The 24,671-nt window shown below is 34.4% G+C and overlaps 1 protein-coding gene across 7 annotated transcripts in view; it reads right to left on the bottom strand.

Annotated features, from left to right (window-relative positions):
* LOC150097864 (metallophosphoesterase domain-containing protein 1) overlaps positions 1-24,671 on the bottom strand; it is a 215,367-nt gene that overhangs the window by 101,673 nt on the left and 89,023 nt on the right. The window lies entirely within an intron of this gene.

Consider the following 24,671-nt stretch of genomic DNA (forward strand, 5'->3'; position numbering starts at 1 on the left):
GAACCCACTTATTAGATACTTAAGGAAACAACCCATAAAGTATCATACGATGTGAATTTCATAAACTTTTATAGTCTATATATATATATATATATATATATATATAATATACACACAGTATATATATTAAATTATATTATGCATGAATTCTCCTACTCAAATTGCGAGTCTATCACCCCGAATTTCACATTGTAGCGATAACTTGCTCCCTGCAGTAAACATCCACATCCCAAACAGCCATTATACTGCAGAAACATGAAAACCAATTAGTTTTATCATGTCGCTGGATAAGGTTCACAGACATTTGCAGACTGTGTAATATATTTCTCAACAAATAGTGCAATTACAGACAACTGGGAATATAAACACTAACTAATGAATCACATCTTTCCTCCAACAGACACTGCTATATACACTCAAGCAAACCACATGTTGCAGATGCAACATATGGTTTTGCTTGACACTATCCCCCCCCCCCCCCGTCATGAACGTGTTAAAACTAAGAAATATATAGTGAATGCATTTCAGATATCATAGAAATCGGTTTAAGAGAATTAGCATTTCAATTCAATTGTTAACTTGTTTTGTTTGGGTTGCACGATCTTTTGTTAATACCGCACCAATCATATGCACTTCTTATTGTTGCCTTTTTCTCTACTGGCCTACATTTGCGCACATCTTTCACTTCTCATTAGTAATTTGTCAAGGATTGTTCATTAAGTATCTCAAATCTTAAATTACTAGTAATTTTTGCTTGATATAATGGGAAAGATGACTATTTGTGTAGATAACTTTGATTGCACACAAGGAAACTGCTCTCCAGGACAGAAGAAGTGATGGAGAATAGAAGCTTCTTGGTAAGTCATACCCATTTTCAGTTTTTTTCCCTGAAAACTTTAGTTTCCGAAAATCCCCACATATATCTCGCAGCACGATTTTTTAGCTTTAATTTTGGGAAAAAAGAGTTATAGTCAAGTAAATACGGTAATTTGTTTAGCCTTCAAATTGTTAAGTATGGATCACTGGTTAAAGACTGGATTTATAAAATGCACAAAAGAGAGCAATATAGCAGATATAGGAATAAGCAATTTCACTCCTCTCATTGATGATAAATTATTTATATTAAGTAAATATGTATAGTATCTTTATAAATTTTGTTCTATTAAAAATAAATCATTTTTTTGTTTAAATGTACATCTAAATTCAAATAAAACAGACATTTAAAATGAAATATATTTTTATTTATTTATTATTATTATTTTGATAAGGGTATTTTGAAAAGGTACTTGGTAATAATGAAAATTAAAGAAAGGGGTACATGGATATCTGAAGTTTCAGAAATATTGATCTATCCAAAAATATTTAGTCTGAAACATAGGTGTATATTACGATGTTCGTTTTCTTAAATTCCACTTCGAATTTGGATACACGAAATAGCGTCTATCCAAATATGCACTTCTTACATTTTTTTCGGCATCATTTCAATTTTGAATGTGAAACATATTGACTGTATTGTGTATTCTGTGTTTAAGTGACTTTGGACAAATTTTTGACTTTGTTTTTAATTGTGTACTTATTTTTGTATTTTTGATAGACAAACAAAATTTTAAAGATAATAGTTTATAAATTATAAACATATTAATCAGCTGATGGACCATAGCTAAAAATTCCATATATATGCGGGGTAGACTATTGGCACGTCAGGCTGACGCAGCTCGAATTAAATAAACAGGTTATTTATTAGCTATAAAACTCTTTAGATGATCTAAGCTTGTTTACACATACTGCAATTGGCCCTTTCTTGATATTTTTTTAGTGTATTTTGCATCATTTCATTTTGTGCATTACAGTAATAACAGTGTAACGCACAAATTCAAAAACAAAAGGCAACAGTACAGTTGCGTTTTGTTTAATAAGATATATTTATTGTTGTTTAGTAAATTTTTTGTGAATTTGGATTATTATTCAAGTAAAGTAAGTACATCTATTATATATTAAAGATACCAAGCAATTTTATAAGCTAGGTTTTAATCCTTTTTCCCAAGTAAGCAAACAGGCAAGTATATCAAGTTTGCACCTGCACGTAATGCAAGACTGAGGCAACTCTAGCAAGTACTTTCTACATCTATTATATTTTTGCTAAATTTGAAAATCAGGCAACATTTGAGTCATGTACTAAAAATACATAAGACAAGTTCCACGCACATTTAAAAACTGTTCAAAATACAGCGAACTTAAAATGTCGTTGATTAAGAAATGCATTATTGATTGCACACAACAAAGATTATAGGAAACTGAGAAAAAATATTGGCAATCTGTTATAGAACGGTTAATCTACATAATACAATATTTATCAAGACAGTGTATAGCTTTTAGAGGTTCTTCACAAAAACGTTTTGAAAATAATAACGGCAATTTTTTAAAGTTAGTAGAAACTGTCGCTAAATTTGATTCGATAATGGCAGAACACTTGCGTCACATCCAAACATCACAAAAAAGGAACATTGCTCACTATTTAGATGATAAAATACAAAATGAAATCATCCATATAATTTCTGAAGCTATAAAACAAAAAATTTTAGAAATGGTTAAAGAGGCGAAATATTATTCATTAATTCTTGACACTACTCCGGATATAAGCCACACAGAACAATTATCTATTGTTATTAGATTTGTTAATCAAAATAAAGATACAAATATAGCAGAAATTCGTGAACATTTTTTGGGTTTTCAATCTGTAGAAGATACCACCAGGCAAGGACTATTTCAATTTATAAAAAATTATTTAAAATTATTCAATATTAACATTTCGGATTTACGTGGCCAAGCTTATGATAACGGTTCAAATATGCGAGGCAAACATAATAGACTGCAGAAAAAAAATCCTTGAAATAAATTCAACGGCTTTTTTTATTCCATGTGCTGCTCATTCATTAAATTTGGTAGTTAATGATGCAGCTAAGATATCCTGAAATTATACATTTTTGGGGAGTAATACAGGAATTATATAATTATTTTTCAATATATGTGAAGCATTGGGCTATATTAAAAAAACAAATTCATGTTTTAAATTTGAAACCACTTTCTGCTACTAGGTGGGAAAGTAGAGTTGAAGCAATAAAGTCACTTAAAAATAATATCAAGGATATTTACCAGGCTCTTTTTGATATTACGGAAGATGAAACTAAAGATATCCATTCTAGAGTTCAGGCAGATAACTTAATTTCAAAGATTTATTCGTTTAAATTTATTTGCTCTGTTCATGTTTGGTACGAAATCTTAAGTCTCATAAATGTTGCAAGCAAAATAATGCAGAATCCGACATTTGATATAGGAAAAATTACAGAAAATCTTGATTATGTTATACAAGAATTAAGTACTCGCCGAACAGATCGATATTTTGAAAATATTATTAGAACTGTAAAAGAAGTAGCAAACGATCTTAATATTGATCCTATTTTTCCAGACATTTGCAAAAGAACAAAAACAAAAATGTTTGGTTATGAAGCATCAGATGAGCCAACGCATGATCCTAAACAAAATTCTAAAATAAATTTTTTCTTCACAATTTTAGATACGACAATAACTTCAGTCATGGAAAGATTCATACTCTTAAAACGACATAGCGAGGATTTTAAAGTTATAAGAGACATTAGCAAATTAAAAGATTGGAGCAATGAAGATTTAACGAAACATTGTAAAGATTTGCACTTAAAACTGAGCGACAATCAAGATTCCGACAATCGCGATATTAATTTTATATTTATTTGAGGAATTAAAAACTTTGCAATGTTTTATTAAAAAGAGTCGGCTCCTCAGAATGTTTTAAATTATATATACGAAAATAAATTAACCGACACATTTCCGAATACTGCGATTGTGATGCGTATTTATTTAACATTACCAATATCCATAGCATCAGGGGAAAGAAGTTTTTCAAAACTGAAACTAATAAAAAATTATTTGAGGTCAACAATGTCTGGAGAGCATCTAACAGATTTATCGATGATATCAATTAAAAATAATATTATGGATTCATTCGACATTAACGATATTATTAAAAATTTTGTCGTGGCTAAAGCAAGAGAGATAAATATGTAAAATAAATCTATATTTATACTAATTGTTATATAGTTAAAAGCATATCTCCAAATTATCTTTGTTATGTAATATTTCTTTTTGTATTATATTATGGGTATATATTATGTTAAAGATACCAAGCAATTTTATAAGCTAGGTTTTTTAATCCTTTTTCCCAAGTAAGCAAACAGACAAGTAACTCAAGTTACTAGGTGCAGCCGCAAACTTGACTTACTTGTCTGTTTGCTTACTTGGGAAAAAGGATTAAAAAATCTAACTTATAAAATTGCTTGGTATCTTTAACATAAAAGTAATTTTTGTTTATATATATATATATATTTATTTATTATTTTTTTTTCAGAATTCATTTTTACTCGGTTGGAATATTATGAAAAAGCTTTAATGACTGATACCGAGAGATAAAAAGATGACATAATATATTTGAAAAGATACTACTAATACACTAGTTTCATTGAACTGATCAACATCTTCAGGTATCACAATCAAAGAAGTATATAAAGAATTACACAGACTTAAAATTGTAATAACAGAACAAGTACAAAAAGACAGTAGCGTATTTGAAAATAAAATGCAAGCTTGAGTTCCAAACAAACATATACTACACACTGTTGTGAGCATGCCAGTACTGAACAGAGGCAACGCGTGTGTGTCAGAGAGATTGAAACTCAGGCTGTTGTTGATACGAGAGGAATCTAGAGAAATTTCTCTAGATTCGACAATCTTTCTCTCGAGTTCATCATAGCACACATGGATGTTAGAAGTTTGAGTCCAGTTCACAACGTGTTGGCGGCCTTCGTCTGAGTTAGCTGAAAAGAGAACGTGGCTAGAGAGAGAGAGCGCTAGCTCTAGTCCTGTTATAGGAGATGTCTCGACGGTGTTCTTCCAAACGTAGAAGGATGGATTTAGCAGTCTGGCCATAGTATTGCTTTCCACAATCACATAAAATCTTGTACACTCCTGGAAACTGAGTTGGAAGATGTTTCTCTTTAGGTTTGCTAAATATTGAACGAAGTTTTGGAAGCGTAGTGAAGCAAGTTTTGAAGTTAAACTTCTTGAGAATCTTTGCCAGTTTTGGTGAAATAGAGCTGATGTAAGGCAAAGAGATGAAGGCTCTTGGGGAAGAGGGATCTTCAGAAGTAGTTGAGCGATGGGGGAAAGAAATTTGTAAATTTTCTTAGGAGAGAAACCATTATTAATAAAAGTTTTTTTTAAGAAAAAGGAGTTCATTTTCAATTTCTGTTTCCTGGGGGAAGATCCCTCTTCCCCAAAAGCCTTAATCTCTTTGCCTTACATCAGCTCTATTTCACCAAAACTGGCAAAGATTCTCAAGAAGTTTAACTTCAAAACTTGCTTCACTACGCTTCCAAAACTTTGTTCAATACTAAGCAAACCTAAAGAGAAACATCTTCCAACTCAGTTTCCAGGAGTGTACAAGATTTTATGTGATTGTGGAAAGCCATACTATGGCCAGACTGCTAAATCCATCCTTCTACGTTTGAAAGAACACCGTCGAGACATCTCCTATAACAGGACTAGAGCTAGCGCTCTCTCTCTCTCTAGCCACGTTCTCTTTTCAGCTAACTCAGACGAAGGCCGCCAACACGTTGTGAAGTGGACTCAAACTTCTAACATCCATGTGTGCTATGATGAACTCGAGAGAAAGATTGTCGAATCTAGGGAAATTTCTCTAGATTCCTCTCGTATCAACAACAGCCTGAGTTTCAATCTCTCTGACACACACATTGCCTCTGTTCAGTACTGGCGCACTCGCGACAGTGCGTAGTATACGTTTGTTTGGAACTCAAGCTCGCATTTTGTTTTCAAACACGCTACTGTCTTTTTGTACTTGTTCTGTTATTACAATTTTAAGTCTGTGTAATTCTTTATATACTTCTTTGATTGTGATACCTGAAGATGTTGATCAATTCAATGAAACTAGTGTATTAGTAGTATCTTTTCAAATATATTATGCCATCTTTTTATCTCTTGGTATCAGTCAATAAAGCTTTTTCATATATATATATATATATATATATATTCTGTTGTATTTATATATTAAGGAATAAATATTTTTGAAAATGTTTATTATTAAAAATTCCTTATTAATGAATTTCAGTGATTACAATGTTCTACTACTGTTAAATAAAATTTCTTTTTATGTATGCGTATAAACTGTTTTGTACTTTTAACAGTAAAATTTTTCGCAAAAATTTTTCATGGAAACTTATTTTATGGAGGCACTGAAAAAAGTTTTGCACAAGGGTGCCTCCTACCCACAGCATGGCACTGCCCTTCATCAATATGTTGGGACCTCACATTGTAGGCATTAGTAAAACCTAACTATCAGAATCAGACATATTAACTGGTATTGAGTGTAAAGGGTACAGTATTTTTAGGAAGAATAGATAGGATAGGAGGGTTCTGAGTGTCGACACCTATGACTGTAATACTAGTAACAGTTTTTCATGTGAAAGTTAGTTTGAAGCATCTGGTGTGAAAAAGAATCTAACAAGATCAAAAGCCTAGTGGGAGATTGTTATAGACGTGGCAGATTAGCTGCTAGTGGAAAGCTCTAAAGCCTTTCATATGAGTGAGAGATGAGATGAACAGACATCTGGTTAGACAATGTAGAATACTACATGACAAACTACTCAAACATACTGAGTAGAATAAGGATGGATGGATGGTCAGCCTGGTTACAGAGATGGTTGGATGATAGAAGCCAGCACATTATATACTGAGTGCAATATCTCAAAAAAGAGAAAAATAACAAGTGGGATACCACAGCATTCTGCAGTAGAACTGCTACTGTTTAATCTGTATATCAACAATATCGTTCAAGGTGTGAGATTTATTAATATTATTATTATTACGTGACACCTCCAAGGACTCATCAAGGGAGGTAACCTATCTACAACTCTCTGTCTCGACCAACTACAGCAAACAGCCAATGGCATCTACTGCCCACTACCACTGCTAGTATTTTCACAGACAATCACAAACATCCATGCCCATGGTTGGATTTGAACCCAGAGCCTTTTGGCTGGAGAGCGAATGCACTCACCGCTCGGCCAACCAGGCCAGCAATGAGAAGTTCAGTTCTCGTGTTCAATGCTTAATGGAATGAAATACTGCACAAGGAATGAATTAAATAGTTTAAATGCATCCATTATTTTATCTTTACCACAGGAGCATCTTCAGAGGTACATATGAATTTTAACACACATAAGCAACACAAACTGAAGTAAAACTTTGTTGTATAATGAAACCTGTGGAGCATTCATGACTAAACATACACACATAACCACAGTAGTAAGAACTTTAATGAATAAATATTTTGTCCCTAAGCATCAAATGACATCTTCAGTTCACAGACCTAATTTGAACTGTAATGATGTTCTTACTATCCCTAAAGTCTGGAAAATTATCATCCTAAATTGTGTAAAATAATATTTATTTATGTTATCTCATTTTATGTAATTTTTATTTTATTTAATTTTATTAATTTAATTTTTTTTAAATATATATTTTAATTTATGATATATTTTAATTTATGTCTACAACAGATATATTTTAATTTATGTCTACAACACGCTAGTGCATGCATAGAGGGATTCCATTGTCAGCATGTGCCCTAACTTCATGTAATTCCTAGTATTGCTTGAATTAACTGTACTGAAGATGTCCTTTGATACTTAGGATTTATTTATCATTATTATTATTATTATGTGACACTTCCAGGGAGTCTAAAGACTCATCGAGGGAGAGTGTGCCAACAGCATTGAATGATTGACATCCTTCCAACTACTAACTGCGCTCAAACTTGCTTAACTTTTCGTGAGCCATTAGTAGAAGAGGCTCTACCAATCGACCAACTTTTGCTGGAAAAATATTTACTTTTTAAAATTCTTACTACTGTGGTTACTTGTGTATGTTTAGTCATGAATGCTCCACAGGTTTCATTACACAACAAAGTCATGTTCCTTCAAGGGGAAATGACAGTGCAGAAGACAAACTGCAACTGAAACAGGGCATGCTACATCCCAGAATCTCTTTTTTAAAAAAGTGCAGACGCGATAAACTCATTCCCACATTCGCTAAACTAAAGAAAGTTATCAAATCACCAGGTATGCATAAAATTTATCAGAAAGCAAGCCATTCTTTACTGCTTAATCAGTTTTGAGTTTCTAAACACAAACTGGCAACAAATATTTTAAAAATCAAAGAATTAGAAGCTGAATTATCAAGTACTTTAAATCAAGAATTGCTACTGTTGATTATCAATGTTGATTATCAAAAAATGTGGGGATCAAAGGATTTGAAAAATGCAATATTAATCTACATAAAAAAAAAATACCTTACTTTCTTAAATCGATCCAAGAAAAATACCAACAAATTACCGACCGAAAAATGGGTTGTCAACTTATCTAGTTGTCCACTAACAGACGATGAATTAAATGTTCTAGCAAGAAGTCATAAGTTTGCCATTTCACCTAAATGCATTCCATATTTAGATTTTATACACAACATCGAAAGAAACATTGGCCATATGTTCAATATTGAAGCCAATAGACTATGTTTCAAAATTGCAAAAATAATCTATGATGCCAAACCTTCGGACCTGAATATCTCACCACCAGAATTGAAAGCTCTTACCTCCTTAAAACGTAATAGAAACATAATTATCACCAAAGTCGACAAGGGAAATACCACTGTTGTCCTAGATAACCCATTCATATGACCAAAAAATGAATTTACTATTCCGAGATAGTAATAGATATGCCGAACTTAATTATGATCCTACAAAAAAAGACAGCTTGAGAAACTAAATAAGTTGACAGATGAGACCACTTCTTTAGATTAAGAAACAATAAAAAAACTCAGGACATACCATGCTAGGCCTCCTAGAATATACGGTTTACCTACACTTCACAAGAACAATGTTCCACTCAGACCCGTCATGGATTCTATTGGCAGCCTGACATACAAATTATCAGGATTTTTATCTAACCTTCTCCATCCTCTCATAGGATACTCAGCCTCATCAATTAAAAATTCCACAGTTTCACACAAATATAAAAGACATTCAACTGTTGGAAACTGACATGCTAATTAGCTTAGACTCTTCACTAATACTCCCCATAAAGAAACGATAGACTTGCTAACTCAAAAATTTCCATCCGATATTGTCGAACTATTCAAATTTGTTATTACGTCTGGGTAGTTCACTTGGAAAGAGAAAATTTACAAGCAAGAGGAAGGAACAGCAATCGGGTCTCCCTTATCACAAAACTTGGCCAACCTTTTTCTAGAACACCTTGAAGAAAAAATTTTCATGTTTAATCCTAAACCAAAAATCTGGCTACGATATGTTAATGACGTCTTTGCTGTTCGGGGTCATTCTGAACAAGAATTATACTTGTTTCTAGATAAAATCAACCTCCTTCATCCTTGCATGAAATTCACTAGAAAAAGAATCTCCACAGGGTATCTCCTTCCTGAATATACACATCCAAAGAAAAGAAGATGGTTCCATCTCCACTTCTGTATATCATAAGCTGACTTTTTCAGGTCGCTATGTTCACAATTCTTTGACTCATCATCCATCTCAAAAATTTGGCATCGATAAATCATTAGTAACCAGAGCACACAGATTCTGCTCCTCTGAAGAATCTTTAAACCAAGAATTGGAAATAATCAAAAATACGGCCATACAAAATGGGTACATCCCAAAAACAAATCAAACAATCATCAGCCACTTCCCCACATATCAACCTAGACAACAACAAACCCATAGGATTCCCATACCTTATATCAAAGGCATCTCTGGATGTCTTTCAAAAATTATGAATATAAATCGGATGTTACCTACAAACCAATCAACCAAATCTACAATTGTTACCCTCTCCAAAAGACAAACTCTAACCTCTGATGTTACCTGGCATGTACGAGGTCCCACGCTCCGGTAAATTGTCCTACTATGGAGAGACAGGTAGATTCATTAACAAACACATTTTGGAACATCAAGACTATATCTGCCTTATCAAACCACAGAAATATGGCCAAGCACAACACAGAATTGAAAACCCAAATGATAGGATCCATTAGAAGAAGACTAAACTTCTACATAGATCTTCATATAAACATGAACGTTTATATAAAGAAAGTGCTGAAGCCCTACGTCAAAGACCTAATGTGAACTGTAATGATGTTCTTACTATCCCTAAAGTCTGGGAAATTGTCATCCTAAATTGTGTAAAATAATATTTATGTTATCTCATTTTATGTAATTTTTTTTAAAAATTTTATTTTTATTTTTTTAAATCCATATATAGTTTAATTTATTTCTACAACATGCATAGGGGATTCCATTGTAAGTATACGCCCTAACTGTATGTAATTCCTAGTATTGTTTGAATTAACTGTACTGAAGATGTCCTTTGATACTCAGGATGAAATATTTACTTATTAAAATTCTTACTACTGTAGTTACGTGTGTATGTTTAGCAGGTGCGCGCAGTAGTATCTGGCGCCTGTGTGCAAAAGTTTAGTTGGCGCCCCTATCCCCCCACTCCAATAAAAAAATCACTTAAAAAAGAATTTCCTCTTCTAAAAGTATTTCCTCCAATGCGTCGCACACATTGCACATATGGCCAGCATGCCCCTTCAGTCATAAAGTAAAACTTAGCAAACTAAAGTCTGGAGTCTTAGCTATGACTCCAGTCTTTAGTCTTCTACATTGCAGACACTAACAGGAAGCCAAGTTTGTAATTTGGAATGACTGAAACTGTTTCCCATATACTGGGAAGTTTTGGAAAAGAAACTGGAAAAAAAAATGTTATGCTTCATCATATCAAGTACAAACATCTCACATTTGTCTTTTTCTAAAATCTGCAGGTGCCCTTAAAAAGTAACCTAATTTAAGTATGGATGGAAGTATATGAATTTTACCACACATAAGCAAAACAAACTAAATTAAAACTTAACAGCTTACAGTATGGAGTCCTAAAGTTAAAAAAAAACAGTTAAAACATAAATTATGGAATGAAAGAATAACAGAAGCTAGAATAAAAATTGGTTTATATTCTCTAGAAGAAGGAAGAGAACATGATAATATTGAATTTTATAATTACAAAATATATATAATAAAATAAATAAAAATGATTATGTGATATTAGCAGGTGACTTAAATGCAAGAATTGGAATCACAAAAATTAATAATAATATAGGAATATATGGAGAACATACTCTAAACAGGAATGGTAAAAAATTGATCGACTTTGTAGTTTATAATAACCTTAAAATAATGAATTTTTTCTATAAACATAAAGACATACATAAATATACTTGGGCAGCAAGAGGATTAAAATCAATATTAGATTATTTTATCTTAAATGAAAGACATCAACGTTCTCTTTAGATGTTAGAGTTCACAGAGGATATGAAATAAGTAGTTAAAATAAAATTAAGATTACCACCTAAATGGCTACAAATAACAAGAACAGAAAGAAAATTTAAAACATTTGTTTATAAAACTAGATTATTAAATGACGCAAATATACAATGGCTATATGAACAAAGAATTAACAAATATTTAGATAAAATAAAACAAAATGAAGAAATAGAAATATAATGGCTTAATATAAATATGATACTAAATGCAGCAGCAAAAGAAAGCTTAGGAAAGACCAAAAAATTCAATAAAAGGAAAAAAAATGAAGATATGGGATGATACAATCAAAGAAATAATCAAAATGAAAAAAGAAGCCTATCATAAAAGGTTAAGCAGTAAAAGATTAGAAGATGAAATAGAATATAAAAGAATAAGAGCCATAGCTAAAAGAGAAGTCAGAAAAAAGACAGAGAATCATGAAACAAATTTATTTCTAATTTAGAACATGATTTATATAAAATAAGACTCAATGTATATAAGATCTTGAAACATTTAAATACAGATACTAAAGAAAACATAAAATTAAACACCGAATTAAAATTAGAAGAATTTCTAAATTTCAGTACAGAATTGTGCACAGATAAATATTTTAAAAAAAGATAACTGGCAAACATTTAATGAAAATGAAATAACTAAAGAAGAATTAGAAATCAGCCTGAAAGAAATAAGAAATGGAAAATCACCTGGAGAAGATAAGTTAGGTTCAGAATTATATAAATATGCAGGAATAAGGTTCAAAGAAAGACTCTTATTATTTTTAGATAAAACTTATTCAACTAGTAACCGCCCCAATAGAACAGAAAAAGAGCAGTTGTGATCCCTATCATTAAAAAAGGTAGTAGAGACGACCCTAAAAACTATAGATTATAGGTATACTAAATTCCTGTTACAAAATATATAGCAGAATCTTAAATATCAAACTAATGAAATATTCCGAAAACTTTATTCTAGAGGTACAGAATGGATTTAGAAAAGAGTGATCATGTATAGATCCAGCCTTTTGCATAAAATTAATAATAGAGAAAAGAAGAAGATACAATTTAGAAACACATATTAGATTTATTGATTTTGAAAAAGCATTTGACAAAGTTAAAAGAAGCATTTTATTTAACATATTAAAAGAAAGACAAATACCAAATAATATTCTAAAAGCTATCATAAGTATATATGAAAATAATTAAATACAAATAAGATTAAATCATGAGTTATCATATACGAGAGAGATAAACCAAGGAGTCTGACAGAGATGTCCCCTTTCACCAACTCTTTTTAATATTTATCTAAATGAAATAATAATAAAATGGAATAAAAATTTCCATCAAGGTATTAAACTTTCTCATACTGCGAACTTAAGCGCTCTCCATTTTGCAGATGACCAAATAATAATTACAAATTCTGAAGATAACTTACAGAAAGCTATTTTAAATCTAAATGAGCTAGCCAAAGATTATGGTATGATAATATCAACAGAAAAATGAAAAACGATGGCCTTTAAAGGACAAGATCCAGTAAGAACTAAAATACATCCTCTCTCCAAAAAGAAACCGAACTTTTCGAAAATAGAAGAAACTAGTGGCGTCACCTGTTGTATCTTTTTGTTGTCGAAAGCGGCAACTTTCATTAGTGTTGTGTCAACTGTTTATGGCATTTGTTTCATTAGAAGCCGAGTTATTGTGCCAAGAGTGACAGTGTGTTTTGACGAACGGTCGGAAAATGAGTTTCAAACAGAGAGCTGCAACTGACTTTTGTGTTAAACTTGGTAAAAGTTTTACCGAAATGCATCAAATGCTTCAAAAATCATACGGTGATTTTTGAAGCATTTGAGTGGTTTAAGCGAGTGGTTTAAGTGACTTCAAAGTGGCCGTGAGACACTTGAGGACCACGAAAAGCTGGGCCATCCAAAAACTGCACTGAGCAAAGTTAACATCTAAAAAGTGCGTGATTTCATCAAAAAAAACAAACAAACAAACCAGAAATCGTCCGTGAAATTGATTGAAGATGAATTGCAGATCCAAAACAACTGTGCACAACATTTTGACCCAGAGTTGAGACCTTTGTAAATTGAATTCGCGATTTGTTCCCCACAAGTTGAACAATCAAACGATTGTTACTGGTGATGAAACGTGGTGTTTTGAGTATGAGTCCGACACAAAGCGCCAGAGTAATGAGTGGAGACCACCAGAAAAGGGGCATCCGACAAAAAGTCGCTTGGAGAAGTCAAAAGTAAAGATAATGCTGATATGTTTCTATGATTCCAAGGGCATTATCCACAAGGAATGCGTTCCGCCTGGCCAAAAGGTTAATGGTGAGTTTTATCTCAAAGTTTTGAAGCAATTGATAGCGAGAATTCGTCGCGTATGGCATGAATATTGTGACGACCGACTGTTCGTCAAAGCACGCTGTCACTCTTGGCACTATAACTCAGCTTCTAATGAAACAAATATCATAAACAGTTGACACAACACTATTGAAGGTTGCCGCTTTCAACAACAAAAAGATACAACAGGTGGCGTTGCTAGTTTCTTTTATTTTCGAAAAGTTCGGTTTCTTTTTGGACAGAGGGTGTAGTAGTAAGAGATAAGATTTTAGAACAGTTTTTTTTTTTTTTTTAGGTTTATATCAAATGAAAAAGATATATATTAAGATATATATATATTATATAAAAAGATATATAATAAGCAATGGCAAATCAGTGCCACCATATTGTCTAGCGACTGTATTGTGTCAGTTTGACCTAGACCTTTTGTGGGAGGTGGTTGTGTCTTCCTGTTTAATAATATTACACTGCAATAATTCATAAGTTTTAATTAAAAATATTGTTCTTTCAACATTCAGTTTTATGATAAATGTTTTAATTGATTTGAATTCATAATTTATGTGATAATAGATGTGATCTAATCTAGTTCGTGGCAGTTAATAAGGCCCAGTAGATTTGTTGATGGGCCTTATTAAACTGCTATAATTTATGCTTTTATTTTTTGGTGATTGCTCATAACTTAGTTACTTATTTTTTTGCTAAAGGGTTCTGAAAATGTCAGAAGTTAAGAAGAAATGGGATTGTAAAAATAATCATATTAAAAATTCTGAATATTTTTACATATTAATTATGCTTGTTAGTTTTTGTTTTCATACACGCAGTGTCTGCACTTGTGATGTGCTCGTTATGAAAATGTTATATTAGAAGTAACATGTAAAGAAGTAAAAAAAAATTGATATACTTATTAAACTGAATATTTGTGTTACTTATAAGAAAGTTTGTTGTGGTTTAAAAATGTTGAATTTTGTGTTTGTGAAAGACTTTCTTTTAGCACTGATGGATACAGCGAGTCAGCCATTTTATTGCAGTGCATAGTTTCTGACTTTTGTGAAGTGCGCGTGCTCCCGGAGAGAACTTGATGTGTGATTGACAGCTGACAAGAAAAGCATTGCGTATCCAAGTTACAGTTGTAAACAAGAGAGCGTTCGGAAGTTTTTTAGAACACTGGCCGAGATATATTCAAGTTGGGAGGAACTTGATTTTTTTGTGTGGCAGTCAGAAGGAAATTTCATAATGTATTCCGAAAAGGGAATAGCGAAAATAATAGGTTTCAAGCAGGAATAAGTAAAGAATAAAAAGGAAATCTTGAAACTGTAAATTTTTATAAATTGGCTGGTAAATATTCAAGTTAGAAGGAACTTGATATTTTTTTGTGTGTGGCAGTCGGAAGATATTTTATAGTGTATTCCGAAAAGGGAATAGTGGAAATATAAGGTTTCATGGAGAAATAAGTAATGAATAAAAGGAAATCTTGAAACTGTAAGTTTTTATGGTGAAATAAGTTAAGACTGTCAATTTAGTATTGTGAATGAAAGGAGAACTTGTTGCTTACATTCTAAAGTGAATGTTTTTCTTAGAGAAAATATTGATAAGGAAGTTTTATAAGTATTAAGAATGCCTGAAAGTGAAAGTTTAGAAAATATATTGATTAAGAAGATTTTTAGGTATTAAAGGTGCCTGATCTGATGAGTATTACTACTAAAAGGAAAACAGGATATAGTCAAGAAGACTTTATGTGTGTTATATTGATTGATGAAAAGGATCCTGAAAATGAAGTACAGAGTCGTGTAACTTCTGAAAAAGAGCCTTAACAGAAAGAGAAAAAAGACTATGAACATTTTATTGTGATTGTGAAAGAAAAGGTGTTTAGTCTTAAGAGTAAGTTTATATTTTTAAATAAGGCCTTGGATCCATATAATCTGTAGTTATAGAATTGTTTTAGTTTTATTAAATGTGTTTATTTTGTACTTGGTTTTGAGTCAATGATTAGTTGGATTCTGAAAGAGTGAGTTAAAGTCATTGCACCAATTGGAGTGAACTCTTTGTGCAAATATAATAACATATAGGGACACTCTGAGTCAAAATAAAAATAATTGTTAGTAAAAGAAATTTATATAATATTTCACCTCATAAGTATATAGTATAATTATTAACAAAGGCACAGCCGGTAGACTAAATAGTTAATATACTATAGAGGGAATATAATATATACAAAAATATCTAAAGTATATAAAAAATAACAGGATCTTCGGACTGATGAAAGACTAGAAGCAGCTATGAAAGCTGTGAAAAGAGGACAACTATCACAACGTGCAGCATCCGAAGACTATGGAGTACCTAGAAGAATATGGAGGAACCATTTAAAGACAGTGAAGACAGTGAAGGCTTAGTAGAAAGAATAGCAAGTTTGCTTCAATGGGCGTCCCTTTAACTCCAAAAAATATATGCAGGCAAACTTTTATATTTTGCGAACAAAATGAAATTAGGAATAACTTCAATAAAGAAAGTGGCCTCGCAGGAAAAGATTGGTTGAAGTTATTTTTAAAGAGAAACCCAACAATTTCTAAACGTAAAGCTCAATTTTTGAATCCTGCTTGAGCTCAAAAACTAAATAAAGCCATAGTGAAGCATTATGAGAAGTTGGACATTAATAATCATCCAGAACACCTCTACAACGTGGATGAGAAGGGATGTCACCTTACAATACATAATCAGCAGGCAGTCTTAGTGCAAAAGGTACTCAAAGAGTACATAATAACATGGTATTCTAAGAATGTCACTGTTGTTGGTTGTTTAAATGCAATAGGGTCTACTATTCCCCCCTATGATTGTCTTCAAAGGTAAAAGGCACAAGCCTGAGTTCGATGATAATTTGCCTCCTGGAAGTTTAGTAAGAATGGCACCAAAGGGGAGCATGACTATGTTATTCATTGACTTCATTAACCATCTTGGAAAAAATAACTCTCCTGGAAAATGTCTTCTGATTTTTGATGGGGCGTTGTCACACTTAGATTATTTCATAGTTGATGCAGAGAAGAATAATATTTTGCTGTACTGCCTTCCTTCAAACAACACTCACAAACTACAGCCTCTAGACAAAGCTGTCTACTGATCATTCAAGCATCATTGGGATCAAGAACTCATGTTGTTCATGTACCAAAACCCTGATAGAAGACTGACCAAAGCACGTTTTAATATAGTTCTCAGTAAAGTCTGGTCAAAGTGTATGACTCACAGTAATATCATCAATGGATTCAGAGTAACGGGCCTATATCCGTTTAACCCTGACACCATTCCTGAAGAAACATTTGCACCATCTGTATTAACTGAAATTTCTGAGCTGCAATCTCAAAGTGTAAAAAATGAAGAGGATCCTCAAGATATTTCTATGACAAGATATGTTTACGACTCTGATTCTTCTAACACCAAGCCCAAGTCTTATGTCTATCAGTCAAGACATCAACATCATCCGTATCGACTCTACTTCTCAACATCTTCGGACACCGACAATGAAACTATTGAGCCAGTGCCAAGATGGGAACAAACAGCAGAAGAGGCCTCATCAATAACAGTACCTGTAAGAACATGTCCTAATCCTCCATTATGTGATTCAGATAACTCCAATGATGATATTCCATTGGCAAATCTAAAAACAAAGAATTCTTTGAAGTCATCGTTTCAGGAGTTAATGCCAATGCCAAATTATACAGTTGTCAAGGCAACACTGAGCTATTCTCAACCTGGAGTTGTGGACTATTCAAAGAAAAGCATTAAATTATAAGGGCCAGAGAGTGACCAAAGATCTTTTCAAAGAAAAGATAGTAAGAAAGAGAAGGCTGCACTAAAAAAACAGGAAGAACCAAAAAAAAATAAAAAATAAAGGAACAAAAAGAGTGTCAAAGAGGGGTGATATTGCCATGGATGCAGAGAAGAAAAGGTTGCTAATATGAGGCAATGCATACAATGTCTTAAATGGTAGAAACCATTTAAGACACCGTATGTGAGACCAACAATTGGTGAGACCACATTCTTTGCCATATTCTTTATTATTATTATTATTATTATTCAGGCCTCCAAGGAGTCAAAAGCTTCATCGAGGGAGGTCCTTCCTAAGACATAAAGTCTGTCAAGACTCATCGAGGGGAGGTTCCCCCCCCTGAGAAACACAGTCTATCATACCACTCTTTAAACTCACTGACCGTTCTCGCTCCCACCACTCCATCAGGCAATGCATTCCACGGCTCAACCACCCTCCACACAAAGAAACCACTCCTTACCCTCTTGCTCACAGTTTCCTTTCGTAACTTCCAGGGATGGCCTCTTGTCATCACTCCTTCCCGCTGTTCAACCAAGCGAAAGAACTCCCAAGTGTCAATCCTGTAACCACCTCTCAACAGTTTAAAAGTCTCAATCATATCACCTCTCCTTCTTCTATCCACCAAACTCTGCAGTCCACATTCTCTCAGCCGATCCTCATAACTATCCTTGTACAGTCCTGAAACCATCTTTGTCATCTGTCTTTGTATCCTTTCCACAGTTAATTTATCCCCTTCAAATTCTGGGGACCAAATCTGAGAACAATAGTCCAAGTGTGGTATGATCAGAGACTTATACAACGGAATGATAACCCTCTTTTCTCTGCAGGTCAGTGTCCTTCTCATAATAGCAGAAATCCTCTGTGTTACCTTCACCACCTTTGCAATATGTCCCCTAAACTTCAGGTTTCTATCAATCATCAACCACAGATCTCGTCTCCCCTACTTCCTCCAGTATAACTCCTCCCATAGAGTATGCAGCATCCCATCAATGTTTCCCAAACCTGAAGACCTTACATTTTGCTGCATTAAACTGACACCCCCATTCATTTGCCCATCTATCTAGCTTATTTAAATCCTCTTGCAGCGCTACCATATCTGCACTATTACTAATAATCCTTCCCAGCTTCGCATCATCTGCAAACAACTGAATATCCCCCTGCAATCCACTGGCTATGCCATTGATATAAAGGTTAAACAATATAGGTCCTAGTACTGAGCCCTGTGGGACCCCACTTGTAACCTTCTGCCTCCTGGAAACAGCTCCACCATACACAACTCTCTGATACCTATCAGACAGCCAATCCTGAATCCAGTTGACCAATCTGACATCCAGACCCATGTGCTGCAACTTAAATATCAGCTTATCATGTGGCACCCTGTCAAATGCCTTCGCCAAGTCTAAGAAAATTGCAGTATATGCCTTTCCCTCATCTAATGTTCTTGAAACTTTATTATAAAAGGCTAGCATATTGCTAAAACAAGAGCGTCCTTTCACAAATCCATGTTGATTCTCACAGATAACATTACCCTCATCTGCCCAATGCTGTATACGGTCCCTCACTACTTTCTCCAAGATCTTAACTACTGATGACACACAGACTGGCCTATAATTAGACACTTCCAGTCTGTTAACACCCTTATGCAATGGCACTATCTTACCTTCCTTCCATTCCCTGGGCACCTTTGCCAAAGCCAGACTTTCATTGAAAAGCCATGTTAAAGGCACTGTCAATTCCCTAGCACATTCTCTCAAAACTCGTGGTGAAATACCATCCAGTCCCACAGCTTTACTGACATCCAGAGTACTCAGTATCTGAAACACACTCTCCTCCTGTACCTCCAGACCTCGAAGCAGTCCTATTCCTCTAGCATTAAAACTGACTCCTCTAGGATGAAATACTCCAATAAAATGTTCATTGAACAATTCCACTATGTCCTCTGTATCAGTCACTCTATTCCCATTTTTATCCCACAATATCATTTTTCCACAGTCATTTCTCCTCCTACTGGCCACATAGCTAAAAAATTCCCTCGGATTTTCTTTGGATCTTAGGACCAATCTTTTCTCATATTCCAGTTTTGCTTTCCTTACCACACTAGTCACTCTTCTGGCCTGTGTCTTATATTCTTCATGCATCTTCTCTTCACCTGTCTCCTTATATCTCTTCCATAGCCTCTTTTTCACATGCAATTCCTGTTTAATATTGTTTGTCATCCACTTTACTCCAAATTGTGTCCTCTTCTTCACTCGTGGTATACAACTTACCATCGCTGATAACAAACATTCTTTCACAATTTCCCACGCACTAGTGATATCCCGGCCTTCCAATTCCTGCCTCCATGAAACTTCTTGAAGTTGACGTCTAAGACTATTATAATCACCTGCCTTATAATTCCACATAAGTTCCCATCTCTTTGATACTCCTGCATGTCTATTCATTTTCCAAGTCAACACCATATGGTCACTCTCTCCAACTGGTGGGAGAGACATCAACTCAGTTATTATCAACTCTTCTGATGCTATAACCAAATCCAAAACTTTTGAACCTCTTGTTCCCTCTGTTACATGTTGCCTAAGACATTTGTCCCTCAAGAATTCTAGAAATTCCATTCCCCTATTGCTACATGCATCTTCCTCTCTCCAATTTATACTACTGAAGTTAAAATCTCCCATAACAATCATTCTTCTTGCACTTGCCAAACTTAGCTGTCTAAATCTCCTGATCCCCATCCTCTGTGCTCCTGGGTCTGTAACAACACCCCACTAAATAACCTGTCTTGCCTACCTCTACCTCACACCATACGCTCTCAAAATCATTTGTCTTACTTCCTTCCAAATTCTCCACTCTTAGAGGACATAGGTCATCACTTATCATAAGCAGTACCCCACCACCACGCTTTCCCCTCCTATCCTGACGAAAAATGCTATACCCAGCGACTTCTATTCCTGTTGTTATATCCCCTTCTGTCAACCACGTCTCAGTGATCGCAATAATTTTTGGCCAGGCTGATGCTATCTGCGCCACCAATTCCTCTCCCTTATTCCGGATACTCCTGGCATTAGTATAAAGCATATAAATGCCATTGTTTCTATTCCCAGCATTATCCCTTCTAGACTCCACTGGGCTCAGTGTTACCTGACATTGTCTCCCTTCTCCCAAGTATCCACTCCCACAAGAGGCCACCCCTGCTATCATCCTCCCTGGGACACACTGACTCGTTCAGAACAGCAATCTCTCCAGATGCCTACATCCTTCCTCATTCAAATGTAAACGGTCTCTCGCATACAATTCCTCTCTTTCCTCAAACGCACTCCAAGCATCCACATATACCAGTCCTCTCTTGTCACAAATTCTCGCTATTATGCCATTCAATATCACCGCTCTTCTGCTCAGCTCATCATTATCATACCTAGGCAACATGCACACTATTTTTCCTCTCTCTGTCTTCTTCCGTACAGTCTCAAGCAAAAATCTCATATCTCTCGCTGCCCGACTTACATTACCACTCAAGTCATTCGTTCCTACCATCACAATCATCTCATCCACCCTTTCTATTGTTCCTCCTGGCAAACACTCCTCACGCATCCTATCTTGAACACCACGGATCATTGAGTCGCCATACATTATACCTCTTACCATTCCCTCACTCCTATTGTTTCCATTCTCTCCTCTTTTGTTCATTCCCATACCTCTCTCTTCTACTGTTTCCATTCTCTCCTCTTCTAGCACTTCCATACATCTCTCTCATTCCCTCTCTCCTACTGTTTCCCTTTTCTCCACTTCTAGCACTTCCATATCCCTTTCTCATTCTGTCTCTCCTGCTACTGTTTCCATCCTCTCGTCTTCTAGCATTCCCATACCTCTCTCTCATTCCATCTCTCCTACCGTTTCCATTCTCTCCTCTTCTAGCACTTCCATATCTCTCTCTCTCATTCTGAGAGACCAATACACTCCATGAAGAGTGTGTTGGTGAGACCAACACACTCTTCATGGAGTGTGTTGGTCTCACCAAAGAAGAATGTGGCATATTTGTATGCCCTTATGACTGTTCTTAAGCTAATAATTATGATTAAAATTAATAATAATTGTTTATTCTTTTTTAAATATTTAATTTTGTTCAAGGGCTTTATTAAACTACTATGGTTTAATAAGGCCTACACAAGGTGTTTTTTAAAGACTATAAATTACTGCAAGAATTGTTCTTATTTGTGTTATTTTAATTAGTGATAATACAAACTTTAATATGAACACTGTTGTTTCAATTAATCTAAACAATTGTCTAACTTACTCAAATTTTAAATATGGTGGGCCTTATTTGGCTCAGGTACCTTACATCTAAAAGTGTGCCAGGTTGTGCTCTTGACCAGAACAGATTGTTGTTACTTGTGCTACATTTGGCACTAGTAATGCAACAATTAACTCACTACAAACCGAGCCATTCTCAACCTGGAGTTGTGGACTATTCCTTTGGATGTTTCTAATGCTTCTGCACATAAAGAATTTGTAAAAAATAAGAAATAGACAAAAATATAACAGCATTTCTAATACAAAATCTCAATCTCTTGGTAATTCAGATCATAACCTTATCCACATTTCCTTTTCTAGACGACATCTCTCACCAAGCTGTTTTCAGTCTCATGTCCTTTTAACATCACACACTACATATGGGATGACCTCCATGATTTCTACTCGATTTCTATGGTTCGAACTATTTTCTGCTCTCTCACAATAAAATACCTGCTGAAAGTGAATAAATAAATGAAGGCATTCATCTCACATTACAACTTAAACCCTTAACCACTATCTAAGCTGTGCTCCACCAACAAGTGTGCCAAAATGATCCAAGATAAAAGTTCAACATATTTCAAGCATGTCAAATCAAGACCTCCAGTACTGCATTCAGCTAATACTGCAGATTGCAACAGTTAAAATAAATAAATAAATAAAATAAATCAGCAAATCAGCATGTAACTTTGAAAGGGTCAAATGAAAACAATGTGCCTCTGCTTAAATGGCAATCAAGCCCTCTGATCTTCTACCATGGCTACTGGATGCAACTTCTTCCTTCCCATGATGGTACCATCATAACATCACCACTTAAAGGCAAGGCTGATCTCCTGGCATTATTATTCTCCAACTCTTATACAGATAACCAAGGCAAATTACTTCCCACTATGCCAAGAAGAGCTCACTGCATACCTCCTCTGATCTTCCATTAAAAAAAATATCAGGATTCTTAAGAGCCTAAGACACTAGCATGCCTTCTAGTCCTCAGAGCCTTCCTTATCCCATCCCAGCATTATTTTTCTTCTCCAACTTTTGTATAAATGACCAAGTCACATTACCACTCACTAGAGTTCTGAGCAGTCCTCACAGCATATCCCCTACATCCCATCACACTTAAGTTTAAACTTTGAACATTGGAATTAACACCCATCTTAGATGATTTTTACAAGTTATCATACTCATCTGGCCAAAGAGCATGACAAGGAGCCTATATTTAGTCTATCTGCTCCCCCTCCCCCCCAAAAAAAGGAGATAAAAATCTGCCATCAAATTATTATCACTTTTTTCTAATTCTCTCAAAAATAATGGGGAAGGTCATCAACAATCAACTTCTTTACTATCTGGAGGTGTACCAATTAATAGTGACCACCAATATGGATGGATTCCAACATGCCAGCTCCACAGGAGATCTCTGCTAGCCTACATTACTCACCTATGAACACAATTCATGAAAAGGTCTGGAGAAAATTTTGTCGTTGCTCTTGATATTTTTAGTGAATTTATCTGGAATAGAGGTCCACTTACCAAACTATCATCTCATGGGTTGCCTTCCACCCCTGGTTATTGGATTGCCAGTTTCCTCTTTGTAGATTTCCCCACCAATGCTAGAGTACCTAAGGCTCTGTACTTTGGTCAATGTGCTTTCTCCCAATACAATAATGATCTTCTCTCTCACACACACACACACTAACCTCAACTTCTATCCACAGTTTTGATGATGATGTCAGTACACTATTCCTCTTCTACATTTGACAAATCTTGCAACACACAAAATCATCCAATCTTCAAGACCTTGCATAAGCAATGTCTTAAACAATGATCTCCTTGTCACTCCAACAAAATGAAGAAAACCTAATAAATTTTAATGCTAAAAAACACAGCGCTTCCTTATTTCTTATAAGAAAGATACTTTACTTCACTTCTTATCTTTGGTAATACTCATATTTCAGTCAAGATCAGGTTTCTTTTATCTAGTCTTTCCTAATGCAAACACATCACAGCAAGTTCAGCTTCATCTTAATGTTAATCACATTTTAATGGAAAAAACTGTCTCACTTCTACAATTCCTAACATTATATAAATCACAAAAACATCCAATACTAGAATACTGTGCTCACATTTGAGGTAGTGCTTCAAACACTTCACCAAAAATGCTTGTTGCTATTCAGAAGAGAGTAATCTGCTTAAACAAATGACCTTCTTTCTCACAAACTCAATCCATTCACTTTCTCATAAACATTTCATTTCTGCTTATGCCTTCTCTATAGGCATTTTCATGAGTGCTGGTATACTGAACTGACCGGCATCATTCTTCCACTTTCCTCTAACCATTTCAAAACAAGAGCAGTTATTACTGGTTAGCAACATACATAGTTCAGCTTCAAACTTACCAAAGCAATGCCTCACTTTCTCTTTCATTCCATGTACTTCTGTTCTTTGGAACAGGCTTCCTCACACCGGTTTTCTCCAGTAATCACTATCTCCAGCCATTCAAGAAACACACTGACAGATTTTTTTTCTTTCTACTCAATTACTTATCCATACATTGGAATTAACAATGTATGGACAAGCAATGTTAAAGGTTTTAGAACCTTTTGATATAAAATATATATCTCTATGTTTGCAATGTAGAGAATTATTTTGTTTCTATTCAGCTTAAATGTATTTGGTTACTTCTTGCTCCACCCTGTACA

This window comes from Typopeltis vanoorti, chromosome 16, assembly GCF_054136105.1.
Source record: "Typopeltis vanoorti isolate ZY-2024b chromosome 16, IOZ_Tvanoo_1.0, whole genome shotgun sequence".
Lineage (NCBI taxonomy): Eukaryota > Metazoa > Arthropoda > Arachnida > Uropygi > Thelyphonidae > Typopeltis > Typopeltis vanoorti.